The 20,884-nt window shown below is 34.8% G+C and overlaps 1 pseudogene; it reads right to left on the minus strand.

Moving 5' to 3' along the window:
- Positions 1-1,309: 1,309 nt before the first annotated feature.
- Positions 1,310-19,850, minus strand: LOC111395214 (annotated as a pseudogene).
- Between the last annotated feature and the right edge of the window lie 1,034 nt (positions 19,851-20,884).

The following is a 20,884-nucleotide window of genomic DNA, read 5'->3' on the forward strand; positions in this document are numbered from 1 at the left end:
GTAATTGCTCTTACCGAGAGAGTTTAGTTTAATTGGCTCACAAATATCGGAGTGTACAAGTTCTAGCAGCTTCTTAGCTCTTGTAGAAGCTTCTTTTGGAAAAATTTTCCTCAAATGCTTTCCAAGTAAGCATCCTTCATATGATTGATCCGCATGATTTATTAGAGGCAAACATTTCGCTATCTTCTTTTTACTCAACAACTTTAAGCCTCCAAAATTAATGATGCCCAAATCTCAAGTTCCAAAGCCAAGATGAATATTTAAAACAAGCTTTTAAGCATTTAGCAACATCATTTTGAATGCTTAAAGCAAATATTCTATTTCTTGTCATAGGAACTTTGACAATCAAATTTTCTCTTTGATCTCTTATTGAAAGACTATGATCTTTCAAATGAATATCATAGCCCTTCTCTAAGAATTGTCCCAAACTTAAAATGTTATTCTTCATATTGGGCACATAATAGACATTTGAGATAAATTGATGTGTACCATTATTCAAACAGATCAAGATTTTACCTTTTCTTTTTATTAGGATCTTGGATTCATCTCCAAAGGTAATTTTTCCACTTACTGATTCATCAAACTCCACAAAAATGTTTTTTCTTCCACACATATGATTGCTTGCTCCTGTATCCAAATACCAAGTGTTCTTTTCTCTATTCTCTTCACCTTTGTAAGCCAACAATAGCGCAGGATCAACTTCACTTTTTCGACAAGCGTAGTTGGCTTTCTCCTCAACTTAGTTTGTAATATTTCTACATTCTGAAGCATAATGACCAAGTTTTTGACAATTGTAACATTTAATTTGAGATTTGTCATACCTTGGCCCTTTATTTTGCCTCGTACCTTTTCCTCTTCCACGACCTCTGGTGGAAAATGAGCTTTGTCTTCTTTCCTCCTTGTAGAATGCACTTCTTCCTTGCTCTTGGCCTCGTCCTCTTCTTCTTTGGCTTCTTTTACTGTCAAACCTTTCTTCACCCTTGTTCAAAGTGAGCTTTGTTTGAAGAGCTTGCTCTAATGGCTCTTCTTTCACCTTCTTCTTTAGTCTTTCCTCATGGGCTTGTAAAGATCTCATGAGTTGATCGACACTCATACTATCTAGATCTTTAGATTTCTCAATGGCTATAACTATGTAGTCAACTTTAGAATCTAAAGACCTAAGTATCTTTTCAATTACTCGAGTGTCGTTCAATTTTTCTCCATTCCTTTTTAATTGATTCACAATAGCCAATACTTTAGAGAAGTAATCTGAAGTTGATTCCGATTCTTTTATATGTAAAGCTTCAAACTTACCTTGAAGTGTTTGGAGTCAAACCTTTTTCACCTTCTCAACTCGTTTGCGGGAAGTTTGCAAGATCTCCCATGCTTCCTTACTTGTAGCAGCACAAGCTACTTTCTCGAACATGCCTTCATCTAACGCTTGATAGATGAGGGTGATCGCCTTCTTGTCCTTCTTCCTTGCATCCTTCAAACTATCCCTTTGTACTTGGAATAGAGCGACCTCATCTTGTAGCTCCGTGTAGCATTTCTCTACGATCTCCTAAGCATCTTGCGACCCAAGCAATGCTTTCATCCTTATGCTCCAATTGTTGTAGTTATCCTTGTTGAGTTGGAGGGACTTGAAAAGAAATCATCCCACTTGCCATTTTTTACAAGAACCTTAGGACTCTGATACCAGTTTGTTGGAGGAAAGATGAGTTTACCAACTTGGATTGGCTAAGGCTTTTAATAGGACAACACTAATAGGAAGAAGGAAGTGAAAGGAAACTTGTATTTCTCAACTTCAAGACTGTCCACACTTTTTGGCTTGTTACAAAATGGAGGACACTACCCCTTTATATAGTGTTTACATGAAGCTTCCAGTCCACACATTTTTTAGAGACAACTAGACCACACATTTGTACAAGATATTTTCCTAGAATTCTCTAGATATTCTTTATAAGACCACATATCTCACTTAGATATTTATATAGATTTTTCTTGATAATATTTCTAGAAATACTAGGCATGTTGGGCCTTTTAATTGATTTGGACCTATAAGTAAAGTCTTTAAGCCCATATTATTTTGTCTAAAAATCAAGTTTACTACTCAACACCGTACATTTTCCACAGATAATTTCTTAATGAAGATAAAAGGTTGGACACTAGGACCCACGAATTATGGACGTTTTCATCATTTGTGCTATTCTTTAAAAACTGTGCACCAAGAAATTATCATCAAAGAGTGTTTGACGAACTCTTCAAGGTTTGGAAGCCGATGGTTGTCATCATAACTGTACATAAGAGGAAACATTTTTGCAAAATTAAGAGAAGCTTTTGTGAAAGATGAACTTGATGAGGCCACAGATAATTTCTTAATGAAGATAAAAGGTTGGACACTAGGACCCACGAATTATGGACGTTTTCATCATTTGTGCTATTCTTTAAAAACTGTGCACCGAAATTATCATCAAAGAGTGTTTGACGAACTCTTCAAGGTTTGGAAGCCGATGGTTGTCATCATAACTGTACATAAGAGGAAACATTTTTGCAAAATTAAGAGAAGCTTTTGTGAAAGATGAACTTGATGAGTTTTTATTTAAACGAAAACACTCCTTGTTAAGATGCTTCCATTCACTTGATATCATATCAGCAACACGCTCTCGCACAATTTCAATGGTTGATCCTGGATATTCTTTCATGCAGCACTCTATGTATGAACCATCGTCTCCATCTCGCTCCTCATCCTGTCATTAGTTTGATATGAAACAAATTAACATTCAACGTGTAATTAATTAACAAGGAAGTATCGATCATAATCATTAAAATTCTAGATGATGGTCTCTTATAAAATGTTAAATTGTCATAGAGGGAAAGAGTACTATGGATTTATAATATAAAATTTTAGTATGTAATTACCTTGGCACTTCCAAAGTCATCCTAGAGACGGAGAATAGCAGCCACAGATGACATGAGCTCCGATATATCATCCACCTGAACGGCCCCTCCTGTTTTTCTATTAATTCCCAAAAGAAAGAAGATGTGAACGAGTATCACATGTACTCCTGAACTCCCCTTCCCATTTTCTAGGTACTCATTGGAGGTTAGTAAGTGCCTCGAAGCAAACCATTTAGCTTCTACTAGGAACACGTCACACAGACTTGCCCACTACAACAAATGAAGGATATGCCATTAATGTCATCTATTATGTTAAGCAGAGATATATTAGGCCCTAGTTTTTTTTAAAATAAATATTAGATTTTAATCTAAGTTAAAGTTAATAATTAATTTTAATCACACATTTTATTGACCTATAGTTTTTAATGAAATATTAGCCATACATGTTATCAATTTTTATCGAAACATTCGAAAAATCTGTTTTTTATCAAAACCAAACAGGGCAACGTATTGTTATGGACGAAAAAGAGTATCTATCTTACTGTTGATTTTAGGGAATCAATTGGATTATATCCATGGTTTTTATAGATCATGTAGCCTATATCATTTGTGGTGTGAAGAAGGGCTTTGTAGCACATCTTCCAGGGTTTTGGTAGCATGTGAATAGCCGCATAGTCGCACCTGTACACAATTTAAATATTTAAATCTGTTAAGAATTCTGGGCTGCCTCATTAAATCTTGGGTTATTGGGCCGCATCTTTGTTGAGGCCAATAATAGATAACCGGGTTGCTGGCCTTTTATCAAAAAACGTATTTTGGAAACACGACATTAGCCTCTTTGAGGGGGTGTGAATCTACCGTCCACGTGGCTCCATTCCAGCCCTTTGATTATGATCGTTGAATTGATCAGATATATACTTGACCTTGGCACTATTCACACTCTCTGAATCCTTCTTTCAGTCTTTTCGTCTCTCTCTGTTTTCTAAGTGAAGATTAGGATTTTGATCTCTAAATTGAAATCGATCTTCGTGATTGAAATGGTTGTTCTTAGTGATAGAATCTAATTGTTTAGTACAATTCATAGATACTGATTTGGTGAGGTTTTTCTATTTTGAAAAGAGGCGAGAGAAACACGAAGAAATCTGAGATTTCTTCGCACATTTTGTATTGATCCTTGGTCGATATTAGTGGATCTTAAGCTAAATCCTTTAGTGGATGCTCAACGGATGATTAGGTCTCATGATAGAACATCCGAGCCCTTTCGAGGGCGAAAAATCTCTGTGTTCTTCCATTTTTTTAATTTTCTGTAATTTTTCATTTACGATTACAAATCGATCCTCAAACTTGAAGGTTAAAAATAACAGTGGTATCAGATCCTTTGGTTATGAAACCATTTTTGATTTCTAAAAATCTTTTGTTTCAAATCCTAGTTTTTATGTTCTCTCGAAAACCTTTTTCAAGATCTACAGTTTCTTGGTTTCAAATGCAAAATTTGATGTTTAAAATTTTTTGATAGTTTGAGTTAAACTCTCAATTCAACTGTTGGTTGGATCTATACTGTCTTTGAATATTTTCTCCTCTGTTCATCGATTTCACTGAAGATTCGTTCTTCGCTATTGAGTTTCTAGACAATTTATGAGTTGACTCACAATTGAGTCTATTTGAGTGATCTGACTCGTACTGAGTCTGGCGAGTCGAGTTGACTCATTTCGATTCTAGTTGAGTTGCCACTAAGTTTTAGTAACTCGTTTATTTATTGCTTATGCAGTGAAAGGCTGCTTACATTCCGATAGTCCGGTCACATTTTACATACTGAGATTTTTACAATTTCAGTTTCTGGTATATTTCTAAACCTTTTACTTTTAATCTATTATTGGTTTCTTGTTAATCTTGAAATTGGTTATTAAGGTAAGTGATTCTCCTCTGCTTTCTTTTGTACAAGACCCCACTGAAGGTCTGGGAATCTGAGGGAGCAGTGGATTTAAAGGGTCACTGTTCCTTACACCTTTTCATAATTAACACTTAGTTTCTTGAATTATTGTTTGGATAGGAATGACTGCATTCTCCTATTCTGTTCAGAAATCTGCCTGTTTGTTACTTACAATTATCTGTCTGAATCATAAATATATACTGTGTACTGTATAGTTGCATGTCTGCATACTTACCTGACAACATGTCAAGTGCATATAAGCTAGAAATAAAGACATGGAATGGTACTGGGGATTTTAATCTCTGGCGCAGAAAATGATAGCACTGCTACTACAGCAAAGATGTGCTGCAGCCCTTGATAACACATGGGCTGCTAAAATTAGTGCCTATAGGAGGAGAGAATTAGATGATATTGCATGGAATACTGTTTTTCTTCAGCTGTCTAATAGTATGATTAGGAAAGTGGGAGAAACCACTTCTACTGAGGCTTTGTGGACAAAATTAGAATCACTCTACTTGACTAAGTCCATGCCAAATAAATGTTATCTCTTGAGGCAATTTTACAACTTAAGATTTGACCCATCATCTGGCTTAGAAGAAAATCTTGACAAATTCACTAAAATGATTCAGGACTTAGACAATTGTGATGAGGAAATTTCTAATGACAAACAAGTTGTTGCTCTATTAATCTCTCTTAATGAAAGATATAGAGACATTAGAAATGCCTTAGAATATGGGGGCAAGAACTTACTGTGGATATAGTAACATCAGCCTTAAGAAATAAGGAGCTTGAATTAAAAGTTGAGTCAAAAGACTCTAAGTCTGGTAAAGGGCTTCATATAAAAGAAAAACTAAATCACAATAAGAAAAGTAACCAATACTATCCCAATCCTCACAAGAAAGGAAAATTCCCTACTTATAAGCTCAAAGACAAGAACAAGAATCATGTGAAATCAAAGAATCAGATTAGAAAATGCTACTACTGTGGCAAAATAGGACACTTAATAAAAGAATGTTTTAAGAAAATTTCAGACATGAAGGATAGAAATAACTTTGATGGTTCTGCAACCGTTGCTTGCAAAAATAAACCTGATATCCAGGGGGTGGTTCTTGTTAATACCACGAAAAGAGACTCAAGAGAGTGGGTCCTTGACTCTGGATGCACATTTCACATGTGTCATTTAAAAGAATGGTTCTCTGAGTTTGTTGACCTCAATGGAGGGCAAATTCAGATCGGGAATGACATGAGTTGTCAAATAGAAGGTATTGGTAAAGTTAAGTTGTTGTTAGATAACAACTATATTCTTGAACTAGAAAATACAAGATATGTTCCTGAACTCAAAAGGAATCTTATTTCCTTGGGAGAATTAGATGAGAAATACAATATCTATATTCACAAGGGTCTTCTAAGCTTAACTTTAGGGGAAAAGAGAGTCATCTCCTTTCCAAAAATAAATGGAATTTACACTATCCATGCTGAGCCTGCTTTAAGTCAGTACTGCCTCAAACTATAAGTTTAACAAATCCTTACTTTGGCATAAAAGAATGGGACACATTTCTGAACATGGATTAATCATTTTAAATAAACTTAGATGTTTTGGAAAGGATAATATTGAAAAATTAGACTTCTGTGAAAACTGTTTAATTGGAAAACAGAAAAGACTACCCTTTAAAATTGGAACCCATAAATCCACTTCTATACTAGACTACTTACATGCTGACCTTTGGGGTCCAGCATCAGTAAATACCCTAAGTGGATTTAGGTTCTATTTTCTTATAATAGATGATTATTCAAGAAAGATATGGACATTTCTTTTAAAACAGAATTCTGAAACTTTTCAAAAGTTTAAGCAATGGAAATCTATGATTAAAAATCAAACAAACAAGAAAGTCAAAGCATTAAGAACTGACAATGGTCTTGAATTCTGTATTTTGAATTTAATTCATTTTGTAAAGAGGTTGGAATTCTAAGACATAGAACTATAACATACACTCCTCAGCAAAATGGAGTTACTAAGAGAATGAACAGAACCTTGCTAGAAAAGGTCAGGTGTACGTTGTATAGTTCTGGACTTTCAAAAGTTTTTTGGGGTGAAGCTCTAAACACAGCCACCTATTTAATTAATAGAAGTCCATCTAGTGCTATTGATTTTCAAGTCCCTGAAATGTTATGGTCTGAAAAAATACCTGACTATAGCAAATATCAAAGTTTTTGGCTGTGCTGCCTATTCCCATCAAAGTGAAGGCAAACTTGAGCCTAGATCTCAAAAATGTGTTTTCTTGGGTTATGGAAAGGAAACCAAAGGCTATAGATTCTGGGTTAAAGACCAAAAACGTTTTAAAGTGATAATAAGTAGAGATGTCATCTTTAATGAGAATGACATGCCTTGTATAAAATCTAAAGATTCTAAAATTTCTGAATCTACACCAGAGAATAAGACCATCCTGGAAGTTCAACCTGAAAATACTGTAAATCAAGATGATTCTCTTGAGGTGGAGCACTCCCAATCTGAAATAAATAATGAGGAAAATGATTCTAAAAGTGAATCTGAATTTTCAACAAATACTCTTGTTGATTATCAGCTAGCTAGAGATAGGGAAAGAAGAACCATAATTTTCTCCACCAGATTCAATAATGAAGAGTTTATCACTCTGTTTTCTGCACTTGACTCCTTAAATTCTGAACCTACATCTTTTGATGAACCCATTAATTCTCCTGATTCTAAGCTTTGGAAGGAAGCTAAGGATGAGGAAATGGATTCCCTTATTAAAAATAAAACATGGATTTTGGAAGATTGTAGATTGTAATTGGATTTTTAAAATTAAAGAAGGAGATTCAAACTCAGAAAATAAGAGATATAAGGCCAGATTAGTGGCTAAAAGTTTCACTAAAAAACAAGGAGTAGACTATAATGAAATATTCTCTCCAGTGGCCAAGTACACTACAATTAGAATTTTACTGGCTTTATCTGCTCATGATAACTGGGAATTAGATTAACTTGATGTTAAAACAGCATTTCTAAATGGTGATTTGATGAGACAATATACATGACTCAACCCAAAGGATTTGAAATTAAATCAAAATCAGATAAGGTTTGCTTGTTGAAAAAATCTCTTTATGGGTGTAAACCAGCAACCAGATAATGGTATTTGAAATTTAATTCATTTGTGCAGACTTTAGGTTTTGTAAAAAACCGTTATGACTCCTGTCTCTTTTATAAAGGTTCAAGTGGAGCTGAATATGTTTATTTGTTACTATGTTGATGATATGTTGCTTGCTTGTCATGATAGAAGTGAAATAGACTTCATTAAATCAAAGTTAAAATTTGAATTTGAAATGAAGGATTTAGGACAAGCTAAAAGGATCCTTGGAATGGAAATAAATAGAGATAGAGATAATTACATATTAGTGCTAAAACAAGAAACTTATGTGAAGAAAATTCTTGAAAATTTTTCTATGCTTGATTGTAAGCCTGTTACTTTTTCTATTGCTAATCACTTTAAATTATCTAGTGAACAATCACCTAAAACAGATGATGAATTAAAAAGAATGGAGAAAGTACCTTATGCTAACACTGTAGGTTCTATCATGTACCTCATGGTCTGTACAAGACCTGACCTAGCACATGGAAATAGTGTTTTAAGTAGGTTCATGGCCAACCCAGGTGAAACTCACCGGCTTGCAATAAAATGGATGTTAAGATACTTTAATGGGTCATCTGAATTAGATCTAATTTATAGAAGAAGCAATGAAGAGATAACTTTAAAGGGTTACATTGACTCGGATTTTGCTGGTGACTTAGATAGGAGAAGATCCACATCTTCCTATATTTTTACTTTGTGTAACGGATGTATAAGTTGGAAGTCACAACTACAAAAATTAATTGCCTTATCATCTACAAAAGCTGAATATATTGCAGCTTGTGATGCTGTTAAACAAAGCATCTGATTAAGAGGTTTACTAACTGAAATTGGTTTTGCAAATAATTCTGTTAACATTTATACAGATAATTAAAGTGTAATTTATCTTAGTAGGAATCCTGTATATCATGATAGAACCAAGCATAGAGACATAAAATTTCATTTTGTGCGAGATATGGCGGAAAAAGGTTTGATCAAGTTGGTTAAAATTCCTACAGAGTTCAATCTCTCTGATTTGGGAACTAAGGTACTGCCTCTAAACAAATTTAAATTTTGCTTGAAGATTCTAAATATCATAAAAAGGGGTGATAAATTTAGAACTTCAAGTGTTGTTTATGATAAGGTTAACTGATTTAAATTTTTTGTTTTTACAGGAACTTAGAGCAAGTGAAGTTAACTGATTTAGTAACAAGATCCATTAGTAAAGACCAAGATTCAACTCAGCTAGGTGGAGATTGTTAAGAATTCTGGGCTGCCTAATTAAATTTTGGGTTATTGGGCCGCATATTTGTTGAGGCCAATAATAGATAACCGGTTTGCTAGCCTTTTATCAAAAACGTATTTTGGAAACACGACATTAGCCTCTTTGAGGGGGTGTGAATCTGCCATCCACATGACTTCATTCCAGCCCTTCGATTGTGACTGTTAAATTGATCAGATATATACTTGACCTTGGTACTATTCACACTCTCTGGATCCTTCTTTCAGTCTTTTCGTCTCACTCTGTTTTCTAATTGAAAATTAGGGTTTTGATCTCTAAATTGAAATCGATCTTCGTGATTGAAATGGTTGTTCTTAGTGATAGAATCTGGTTGTTTAGTACAATTGATAGATACTGATTTGGTGAGGTTTTTCTATTTTGAGAAGAGGCGAGAGAAACACGAAGAAATCTGAGATTTCTTCGCACATTTTGTACTGATTCTTGGTTGATATTAGTAGATCTTGAGCTAAATCCCTTATTAGATGCTCAATGGGTGATTAGGTCTCATGACTGAACATTTGGGCCCTTTTGAGGGCAGAAATCTTTGTGTTCTTCCTTTTTTTAAATTTTCTGCAATTTTTCATTTACGGTTACAAATCGATCCTCAAACTTAAAGGCTAAAAATAAAAAAATCATCAAAAGATATTCAAGTTAAACATATTGCATTTCCACTATTGTTCTCCCCACTAAAACTAGAGAAGAAAATGGTTTATACATGTTTACAACTCGGGTAAAGACAGCAAGTTCATCTGGTGTCGCATAAAGATAAAAAATGTCATCTATTATGTAAATAAACGTGATGGATTTGGTGAGTTCAAGCCTTTGCTCCAACATGCTTGGATCGCTTAGGGAGGCCATGGACCATGCGTACCATTTTAACGGTTGGTTCCTAGCCTGCTTTGATTCCTGAGCCAAACCAAGGTTTTTCCATCACCTAAACTTACAAAATATTCAATTTTTAGTTTTCCTCAAACTAGTCGAGAAAGTTTCATAAGTGTTATGCCTTCTTACTTGGAAATTTTGGCTAGTTCTTGTTGGTTGGTGGACTGTACGTGCCACAGAAATGTTCATTTTTGTGAGCTCTTTCAATTTTTTCTCCATCCATTAATGCCTTCGAAATCTCTAATATACTTCTTTGCAGTAAATCATGCAATGCTTTTGTGATAAGGATGCTTCAATCTGTTACTAACAATTTGGTCACTAAATTTTGCTGCTTCATCAAGAATATCTTCTCTTTCTGTCACTAGCTGTTCAATTTCATACAATTCCATCAATCCTCTAATATCTTACTTTATTTTCCCTTCAAACAACCCATCTTTTCCCTTGAATTTGTTGAATATGTTTATAAATGTTATGCCCTAGATCCAATCGATTTAGGTTGTAAACACTTTTAATATATTTAATGCATTTAATTTTGGCAAGATCAATTATTTATTTAAATTATTATTCTGATAAATAATATTAAATAATAGAGTCCGAAGATTCAAGTTTAAGTAATTTGGTAATCACAAGTAATTGTGATTTTGATATACAAATTACATATAATTGAATCTTGCATAATCCATAGTCATAAGTAATAATGAGATACAGATAGACCATCACGTGTGACATTTCCTACTTGTGAAGTAAGTAGCTGATCTCACAAGCTAAAATATGGTGACACTTAAATGAACACATGGATGTTTTGTTATAGAACGAAACATTGGAGACCCGCTAAGAGATTCCACATGGATAACTATTTGAGTGTCAGTGGTTAATCTCTAACGTTCGTTAATAGAATTGGTCCTTTGACTTGAGGTCGTTATAGTACTTTGTATGAGGACAGTCATGCTTTTACAGTATTGGATGTTGCTTTGCCAAGGGCTGCTAATACTGTATCATTCGGGTATGTCAAGAACCATATGAAGGTTGTGAATGACCAATAGAGGATTCGTCACTCTTAGATAGTAAGAGATTGTGATCTCCATTTCGCTCAATTAAGTCGATAACGAAATCTTTGGCCAAGGTATACTCATGAGTCAAAAATGAGTTTTCGACTCATATTGACTTAATAGTAAAATGAAAGATATGATCGATAATCAAGATTGACACACTTCCATATCTCGTAATTGATCAGATCATATTGACGAAAGGATTATAGTTTCATTGTAAATGAACAAGTTTGGTTTTGTCATACCACGTGACATTTCCTGTCACATGTGTTGTTCTGATATATTGCTAGATGTCAATCTGGGATGCGACTGTGAATTGGTGATAAATTAAAAGGATATTTTAATTTATTAACTTTAATTAAATCAAAATAATATTTCACGTCTTTAAGTATCGTGATCAGAAATTTGATGGGTCGCACTCAAAAGAGAATTGGAAGATTGCAATTTGTAAATTAATTAATTTAACAATCATTGGATGAATTAATTAATTAATTGGGCTGATTATTTATAGGCCCGAATTTGGATTAATTAATTCACGGATCGGATTTAATTAAATGGATTAATTAAATATTGGATCGAGTTAGGCCAAGCCCGTTTGGGCTTGTATAAATAAGTGACTAGAGTTTTCAATTCAGTAGAGATTTTCTCATAATTCTTGCTAGCACAAGAGGAGAAAACTGTAGTGCCTACAATCTGTTATTTGTGTAGAATTCATTGGATGCTGGATAATTGGACAGCTGTGGGAGGCAAATCCAAGTTGCTGGAACAAAGATAACGCAAAGGAATTTGCAGATCTAAGAAAAGATATAACTTTTATCACAATTTTTATCTAAATACAAAGATGAATTCTAGTGGGAATTGAAATTGTTTTTATTTCCATAGCGCATATTTAAGTAAATTTCCAACAATATGTCTGTGTCATGGCCTCATGGGTAATTAACAAAAACAAGCACCAAACAAAGAGGGGGAAAAAGCTCAACCTGCGGGAATGTAAAAATCATGTTCTCTCAAGAGTCTGAAGAAAAGTGAAAGATCATGAAGAGTGTATCCATCAAAAGAAGTGGCTTCCTTATAATGTCACCGAAGAACTGATTCAATCTCTTCCTGAAAATGGTAGTCAACACTTAGACGCTAGATAGCATCCACCAACATTAGGCTTTCTATTTGATTTTCTAATTCCTCTGATTTCAATAATTCCTTGACATCCTTCAGTTTTTGTTCATATTCCGTGGAAAATTCATCCTGCAAGTAAGATTGGTTTTTGCTTTACACTTTTCCATAACTATTTTTGTGCAGAAATTTCCTCGACACATAATATAAAAAAATATAAAAATATATAAAGTGTAAAAACCATGTTCTTAAAACTTCTTTTTACACATAATATAAAAAAAATTATGTATAAAATATGTTATAGAAAATATACATAAACAAGTATACCCGAGACCTTTTACAAACTAAAGTGAAAAATGCAGACGAAAAAGAGCAGGAAACCAACATCATCACCGTAGCCTCCGATGTTCTCACAACCTCCGCTCCGGCACATCGTCTGAGACCGGCAACATAATTTTATTCTTCCATTATCGAAAAGGAAATGGATTCAGTTACGGAAAGCACAGAATTATGTATTTAATTGTTTTCCTTTTCGAGAACCTATATTGTTGTGATTCGGGGAAAAATGTAAACGTGGTTAGAGAATTGAAAAAAAGAGAGCTATGATTATTTTCTACGAAGGAATTCTGGGAAAAATTTGAAGATGGTGGGAAAAGAAGCGAAAGAGAAAAAGAAGCGAAAGAGGAAGAAAGTGGGTTGAGAAGAGACATGCAAGAGGACAATAGTGAGATGTTTATTGATGAATAGTAGAAAAACCAGTTGACAACAGTGAATGTGTTGAAAATTAAAGCCACAAATGTTGACTACAAAATGATAAAATTCATGCAAGCATTTAATACATAGGCAGTGGAATTTTTGAGCTTTGGTCCAGCCACTTTCTTCATGAACAAGTCTCCCACATGCAAGGCTATTAATTGTCTAACGAGGTTCTCATATACATCCTACTCTCCTCTTTCATATGCACCTTGATGGCAGGTTTTGAGCGAAACAAAGTGAGACAGTTTGAAGCCAAATTTCTCTATGAATAGAGAACTAACATGCCAAGTGAAATAAGCCGTGTTGGAGAGAAAAAAATTGAGAGAAAAGAAAAGATTGAGTAGAGTGAAAATTGTGAGTAGAGAGATAAAAATAGAGTGAAAAATTATTGTTTCTTCCTATAGTATTTCCTACTTGTTTTTTCTATTACAAGAGAGATTAATTGTTGATATCTCCTTGTATTTAGAGAGTTTTTATAATTCTCCTACTATAGTAAAATCCTCATATATTTGCCCGTGGACGTAGCCAAAATTTGGGTGAATCACGTAAATACTTGTATCCATTTTTAGCCGCGTTTTCTCAATTTCATTATTTGTTAGTCAAAGTCGACCCACGCGTTATTAAAACAACAGTGGTATCAGAGCAAGGTTCTGTGTAGGGTCGTTGTTTAGTTATATTATTGGTGAACAAAATGGCGACAAAGTATGAGATTGAAAAGTTCAATGGGAATAATTTCTCATTATGGAAAATGAGAATAAAAGCAGTTTTGCGGAAAGATAACTGCTTGGCGGCAATTGGACAAAGGCCTGTGAAGATCATTGATGATACTAAGTGGAACGAGATGGATAGCAATGCAGTTGCTAATCTGCACCTTGCACTAGCCGATGGAGTATTGTCAAGTGTGGTAGAGAAAAAGACGGCGAAAGAAATATGGGATATGCTGACAAAACAGTACGAGGCCAAATCGTTACACAACAAAATCTTCTTGAAGAGGAAGCTTTACACCCTTCGGATGATGGAGTCAACTACGGTAACCGACCACATCAACACCCTCAACACTTTTTTTTCACAGCTCACATCAATGGAGCATAATATAGAGGCGGGTGAACGTGCTGAAATCTTACTTCAAAGTCTGCCAGATTCGTATGATCTACTCATCATCAACTTAACCAACAACCTTGAAACTCTAGTCTTATTGTAGCTGCTATTCTTGAAGAAGAAAGTCGGCAAAAAAAATGAGGAGGATAGATCGACAAGTTTGCATCAGGTGGAAGCTTTAATGATGATGAGAGGGAGATCAACGGAACGTGGCTCCAGTGGGAGTCATAATCAGAGTAGATCAAAATTCAAGAGTAATAAAAATGTCAAGTGTCATTACTGTGGCAAGAAAGGGCATTTAAAAAGGGATTGTTGGAGCTTTAAGAAGAATGAAGAAGCCAAAGAAAAAGGTCCTGAGATGTCAAAAGCTCAGGGTTGTGTAGCAAGCACCTCAGATGATGGTGAAATTTTGTACAGCGAGGCAACAACAATTGTTGAAGGCAGAAATAAATTTTCTAATGTCTGGCTTATGGATTCAGGAGCTACATGGCACATGACACCAATGAGGGAATGGTTCCATCAATATGAGATTATTCCAGGAGGATCTGTGTTTATGGAAAATGATTGTGCCTTGGAGATCGCTGGTATTGGTACCATCAAATTGAAAATGTATGATGATACAATTTGCACTATTCAGGAGGTACGGCACGTAAAAGGCTTGAAGAAAAATCTATTGTCTTTAGGACAATTAGATAGCATTGGTTGCAAAACCCATATACAAGATGGGATTATGAAAATAATCAGAGGCGCGCTTGTGGTGATAAAAGCAAAAAAGATAGCTGCAAATTTGTACATGCTTAAAGGAGAAACACTATAAGAAGGAGAAGCATATGTCGCATCGACAGGTTCAGCAGAAGAATTAACGATGATGTGGCATCGCAAGCTTGGTCACATGTCGGAACGTGGTTTGAAAATTCTCTCAGAACAAAAGCTTCTTCCAGGTCTCAAAAAGGTTTCATTACCCTTTTGTGAGCATTGTATTACTAGTAAATAGCACAGATTGAAGTTCAATGGTTCTACTCCTAGAAGTAAAGCTATCTTGGAACTGGTCCATTTCGAGTTTGGCAAGCACCGGTTATGTCCCTAGGAGGTGCAAGATACTTTGTATCTTTTATTGATGATTACTCCAGGAGACGTTGGGTGTATCCAATTAAGAGAAAGGCAGACGTGTTTGTAGTCTTCAAAGTATTCAAAGCACATGTGGAGCTTGAATTTGAAAAGAAGATCAAGTGTCTGAGGACTGACAATGGAAAAGAATATACTGGTGATTAATTTGATAACTTCTGTCAACAAGAAGGTATCAAGAGACAGTTCATAGTGGCATACACTCTACAGCGAAATGGAGTGGCAGAGCGGATGAACAGAACATTGTTAGAAAGAACAAGAGCAATGTTGAGAACTTCAAAGTTAGCCAAGTCATTCTGGGCAGAAGCAGTCAAAACCACCTGTTATGTGATCAATCAGTCGCCATCAACCGCAATTGACTTGAAGACACCGATGGAAATGTGGACTAATAAACCGGCTAATTATTCTCACTTACATATATTTGGAAGTCCTGTGTACGTTATGTAAAACACCCAAGAAACATCAAAGCTGGATCCAAAATCTAGAAAATGTATTTTCTTAGGGTATCCTAATGGAGTTAAGGGGTACCGCCTGGGGGATCCCACTACCCATAAGGTGATAATCAGTAGAGATGTCATATTTGCAGAAGCCAAAACACAGGAAAAAGGAAATGATAGCACTTCAAAAGAAAAACCAGAGACTACTACAGTCGAAGTTGGAGACGAACGAGTAGATATAGATTCTTCTGAAGCAACACTAGAACATGAAGAACAAGCTGAATCTGGTGCTCCAAATGTTCAACGATCAACACGGAAGAGAAGAGAACTGGCTTGGCACTCATATTACATTATGGAGGGTAATGTTGCATACTACTTATTGACAGAAGATGGAGAGCCATCAACTTTTCATGAGGCTATAAATAGCCAAGAAGTTTCTCAGTGGATGGCTGTAATGCAAGAAGAAATTGAAACTCTTCATAAGAACAAGACATGGAATCTTGTTCCACTACCACATGGAAGGAAGGCCATTGGGAATAAATGGGTCTATAAGATAAAACGAGATAGCAATGACCAAGTGGAGCGGTATCGTGCGAGACTGGTGGTGAAAGGGTATGCTCAGAAAAAAGGCATAGACTTCAACGAAATATTTTTTCCTGTGGTTCGACCACAACAATTCGAGTAGTCTTGGGAATGTGTACTACATTTGACTTACACTTCGAGCAATTAGATGTAAAAATTGCATTTCTTCATGGAGAACTTGAAGAAGAGATTTATATGCTCCGACCAGAAGGTTTTGAAGAAAAAGGAAAAGAGAACTTGGTTTGCAGGTTGAACAAATCTCTATACGGTCTTAAACAGGTGCCGAGATGTTGGTATAAGAGATTTGATTCCTTCATCATGAGCCTTGGATACAACAAACTTAGTTAAGATCCATGTGCATAGTAGATGAGATTTGGTGATAATGATTTCATTATTCTGCTGTTGTATGTTGATGACATGTTGGTAATAGGCTCGAACAAAGATCGTATTGATAATTTGATGGCACAGTTAGCTAGGGAGTTTGAAATGAAGGACTTGGGACCAACAAACAAGATTCTATGGATGCAAATTTATCGAGACAGAAATAATAGAAAGATTTGGCTTAATTAGAAGAACTACTTGAAGAAAATCTTGCATCGCTTCAATATGAAAGATTGTAAGCCAATTTCTACCCCTCTTCCTATTAATTTTAAGTTATCCTCAAGTATGAGTCCTAGCAAAGAAGCAGAGAAAGTGGAGATGTCTAGAGTACCGTATGCATCAGTAGTGGGTAGCCTGATGTTTGTTATGATCTGTACAAGACCAGACATTGTACAAGCAGTAGGAGTGGTTAGTCGATACATGGCAAATCTTGATAAAGAGCATTGGAGTACTGTAAAGAGGATCCTGAGATATGTCAAGGGTACCTCAAATGTTACATTATGTTATGGCGGATCAGATTTTATTGTCAGAGGCTATGTTGATTCAGATTATGCAGGTGATCTTGACAAAAGTAAGTCCATCACTGGATATGTGTTTACTCTTGCTGGAGGAGCTGTAAGCTGGGTTTCGAAACTACAGTCTATCGTGGCTACTTCTACGACGGAGCAGAATACGTGGCAGCTACACAAGCCAGGAAAGAGACAATCTTGTTACAAATGTTAATGGAGGAGCTCGGACACAAACAAGAGAAGATTACTCTATTTTGTGATAGTCAGAGTGCTTTGCATTTGGTAAAGAATCCAGCATTTCATCAGAGGACAAAGCATATTCGAGTCTAGTATCACTTTGTTCGAGAGAAGGTAGAAAAAGGAAGTGTGGATATATAGAAAATCCATACAATGGACAACCTAGCAGATATGTTGACAAAGCCAATCGGTACTGACAAGTTCATTTGGTGTCGATCCTCTATCGGCCTGGCAGAAACGTAAGTGGCATGGAAATGGCAACTATGGGTAGGATTGAAGTGGTCAACAAAAGTGACTTTAAGTGGGAGAAATGTTGAAAATTAAAGCCACAAATTTTAACTACAAAATGACAAAATTCATGCAAGCATTTAATACATAGGCAGTGGAATTTTTGAGCTTTGGTCCGGCCACTTTCTTTATGAACAAGTCTCCCACATGCAAGGCTATTAATTCTCCAACCAGGCTCTCACATGCATCCTACTCTCCTCTTTCATATGCACCTTGATGGCAAGTTTTGAGCCAAACAAAGTGAGACGGTTTGAAGCCAAATTTCTCTATAAATAGAGAACTAACACGCCAAGTGAAATAAGCCGTGTTGGAGAGAAAAAAATTGAGAGAAAAGAAAATATTGAGTGGAGAGAAAATTGTGAGTAGAGAGATAAAAATAGAGAGAAAAATTATTGTTTCTTCCTATAGTATTTCCTACTTGTTTTTTCTATTACAAGAGATATTAATTGTTGGTATCCCCTTGTATTTAGAGAGTTGTTGTAATTCTTCTACTATAGTAAAATCCTCCTATACTTGCCCGTGAACGTAGCCAAAATTTGGGTGAATCACGTAAATACTTATGTCCATTTTTAGCTGCGTTTTCTCAATTTCATTATTTATTGGTCAAAGTCGACCCATGCGTTATTAAAACAACAGAATGAACCAGTTTGAAACCAATCCTAGTGTGAAAATGGCCCAAAAATGAACAGTAAAACTCCATCCTCTCTTTTGTAGTAGGTAGGATTTTCAATACAGATCAACCATCCCCAAACTAGTCATTCCAGTTGGTCAAGTTGTTGTTTTTTTATATTTATATTCCAGTAGTAGGTAGGATTGAAACAGACGTAAAGTTCATTCAACATATTGTATTACCGTAAACAATCCAAAAATTCATATTCATTATCATGATTATATACTCTATTGAATACGATAAAAAATGTATAAGTATCAAATTAGCAAAATAAATAAATACATTACCTAGTCTCAATTTATGCTTCATAAGAAATTTCAAATAACCATAATCGTTAGGCCAGCAAGCCTAACCAACTCAGATTATCAAAATAAAATAAGGCAATATTTTTATACACTTTGTACTTAATGTGTGCACAAAATAGGTTTAAAGAAAGGGCTGCAATACTCACCGTGTTTATAAGGTCTCTCCTTTAGCCCTTGACTTTTACTCTCCTTTCTTTTCGTATTCTTGTACGATATTTTCATCATACCTGAAAAGATACAATAAAAATAATATCTTAACACCATAATTGGTATATATTCCAAAACCTTACTTTGTCCTTTTGAATATGATATGAATAGCCTAAATCATTCAATTCTAACTTAACTAGACTTCGATCTGCTTATCAACTTGCATGTTAATTTCGTCTTCTTTGAATTTATCCCCTTATAATTTATTCCTTGATTTCTATATGGTTTTCTTCTTCATTTGTTAGTTCTTCAGGTTGAATGACGAATAATTTCCTAAGAACAAGTTATTTGTCTCATTTGAAATTATTTGGGTTTCAATCCTTTTATAATTTTGTACAGTAAAGAAATCTCCCACAAGTATGTCGTTATCATCTTCTGTGTATGGATCATATTGGAAGAATTTCTTCACTTCATCTGGAGTGAATACTAAGAAGTAATTTTTAGTTTAATGTATAACCATACGGTATTCACAAGTTGGACTCATCTTCTCATCAACAATTTCCGGGAGAAATAGTCCCGCCGACAAGTCACTCTCATCAAGTATAAAAAATATAAAAAAGTATATAAATACATAGTTATGGAAATTTCTGCATAAAAATAGTTATGAAAAAGTGTAAAGCAAAAACCGGTCTTACTTGCAGGATGAATTTTCCACGGAATATGAACAAAAACTGAAGGATGTCAGGGAATTGTTGAAATCAGAGGAATTAGAAAATCAAATAGAAAGCTCAATGTTGGTGGATGCTATCCAGCGACTAGGTGTTGACTACCATTTTCAGGAAGAGATTGAATCAGTTCTCTGGCGACATTATATGGAAGCCACTTCTTTTGATGGATACTCTCTTCATGATCTTTCACTTTTCTTCAGACTCTTGAGAGAACATGGTTTTTACATTCCCGCAGGTTGAGCTTTTTCCCCCTCTTTGTTTGTTTTTTACAAGATTTTAAGAATATGGTAAAGTGTAAAAATATAAATCGACACATAATATAAAAGTGTAAAAATATACATCGGCACATAATATAAAAAATATATATATAAATATATAGTATAGAACATAAATAACCTTAAAACTTCTTTCATTCAGAATAATTTGGTGGTGTTTAGAGAGTTCATAAGTTGCTTCTAGAATGGTCCACTTCTGAGGAGTAGCTCTACATGCAGCAAGAGATGGACTAATAACTCCATTATCTGCAATTTTTTGTACAAATATTAGAACAACGGCTGGGAAAAGACGAGGGGCTCTTGTAGACTGCCATGGCAGATAGAAATGTATTTTTGGATAAATAACTATGCTTATTAATTACAAGACCTTTGTTTGATAACACTAAGAATTGATTATGGGATTTATATAGGGTGCAAACCGCATGCATGGTAGTTCCTGCTCCAATATTTTCCACGTTATGATGACTTTTATGCCATAATACGAAAATGACGTATTCTCTTTCCTATAAACATATGTTATAGATGAAATTTGTGTTATGTATTGATGGTTGATGCATATTATAAGAATTTTCTAGAAGATACTAGAATTGCTCGACAAGCAAAAATAATAAAAATTCAGAATTATCTAGAACTCATTAGAGAAAATTGGGCATCAAAAAAGTTTGTACAGTTTGTAGGCACATGTAAAATTATCTAAAAGAAATCATATGTAAGCTATGGTTTATAAATAGGGCGTGAGTCTTTCATTTGTATGCAAGTAAAAGTCATTATCATTCTAATAAAGTTCTTTTCTTCTGCCCCCTTTGTCTGCTACCAAAATCTTTCATACTACTAACTTCCAACAAAAGGCCAATTATTTTTCTATCTCCAAAATTATTCCATACAAAACATATTAAACCATCTAATTTAATCTCATCACTACAAGAAAAACCATCAAGATGGAACCAGTCTTAGTCGTACATCTTTTTTTAGAAAATGAACTAAGAATTGGCTTGACCTTTTTTAGAAAAAAAATGTTATCAAAACGATGATTATTTGACCAGCAGCCAAAAAAAAAAAAAAAAAAAAAAAGACTAATTCCCCTTTTTTTTTTTTTT

Source organism: Olea europaea, chromosome 6 (assembly GCF_002742605.1).
Source record: "Olea europaea var. sylvestris chromosome 6, O_europaea_v1, whole genome shotgun sequence".
Lineage (NCBI taxonomy): Eukaryota > Viridiplantae > Streptophyta > Magnoliopsida > Lamiales > Oleaceae > Olea > Olea europaea.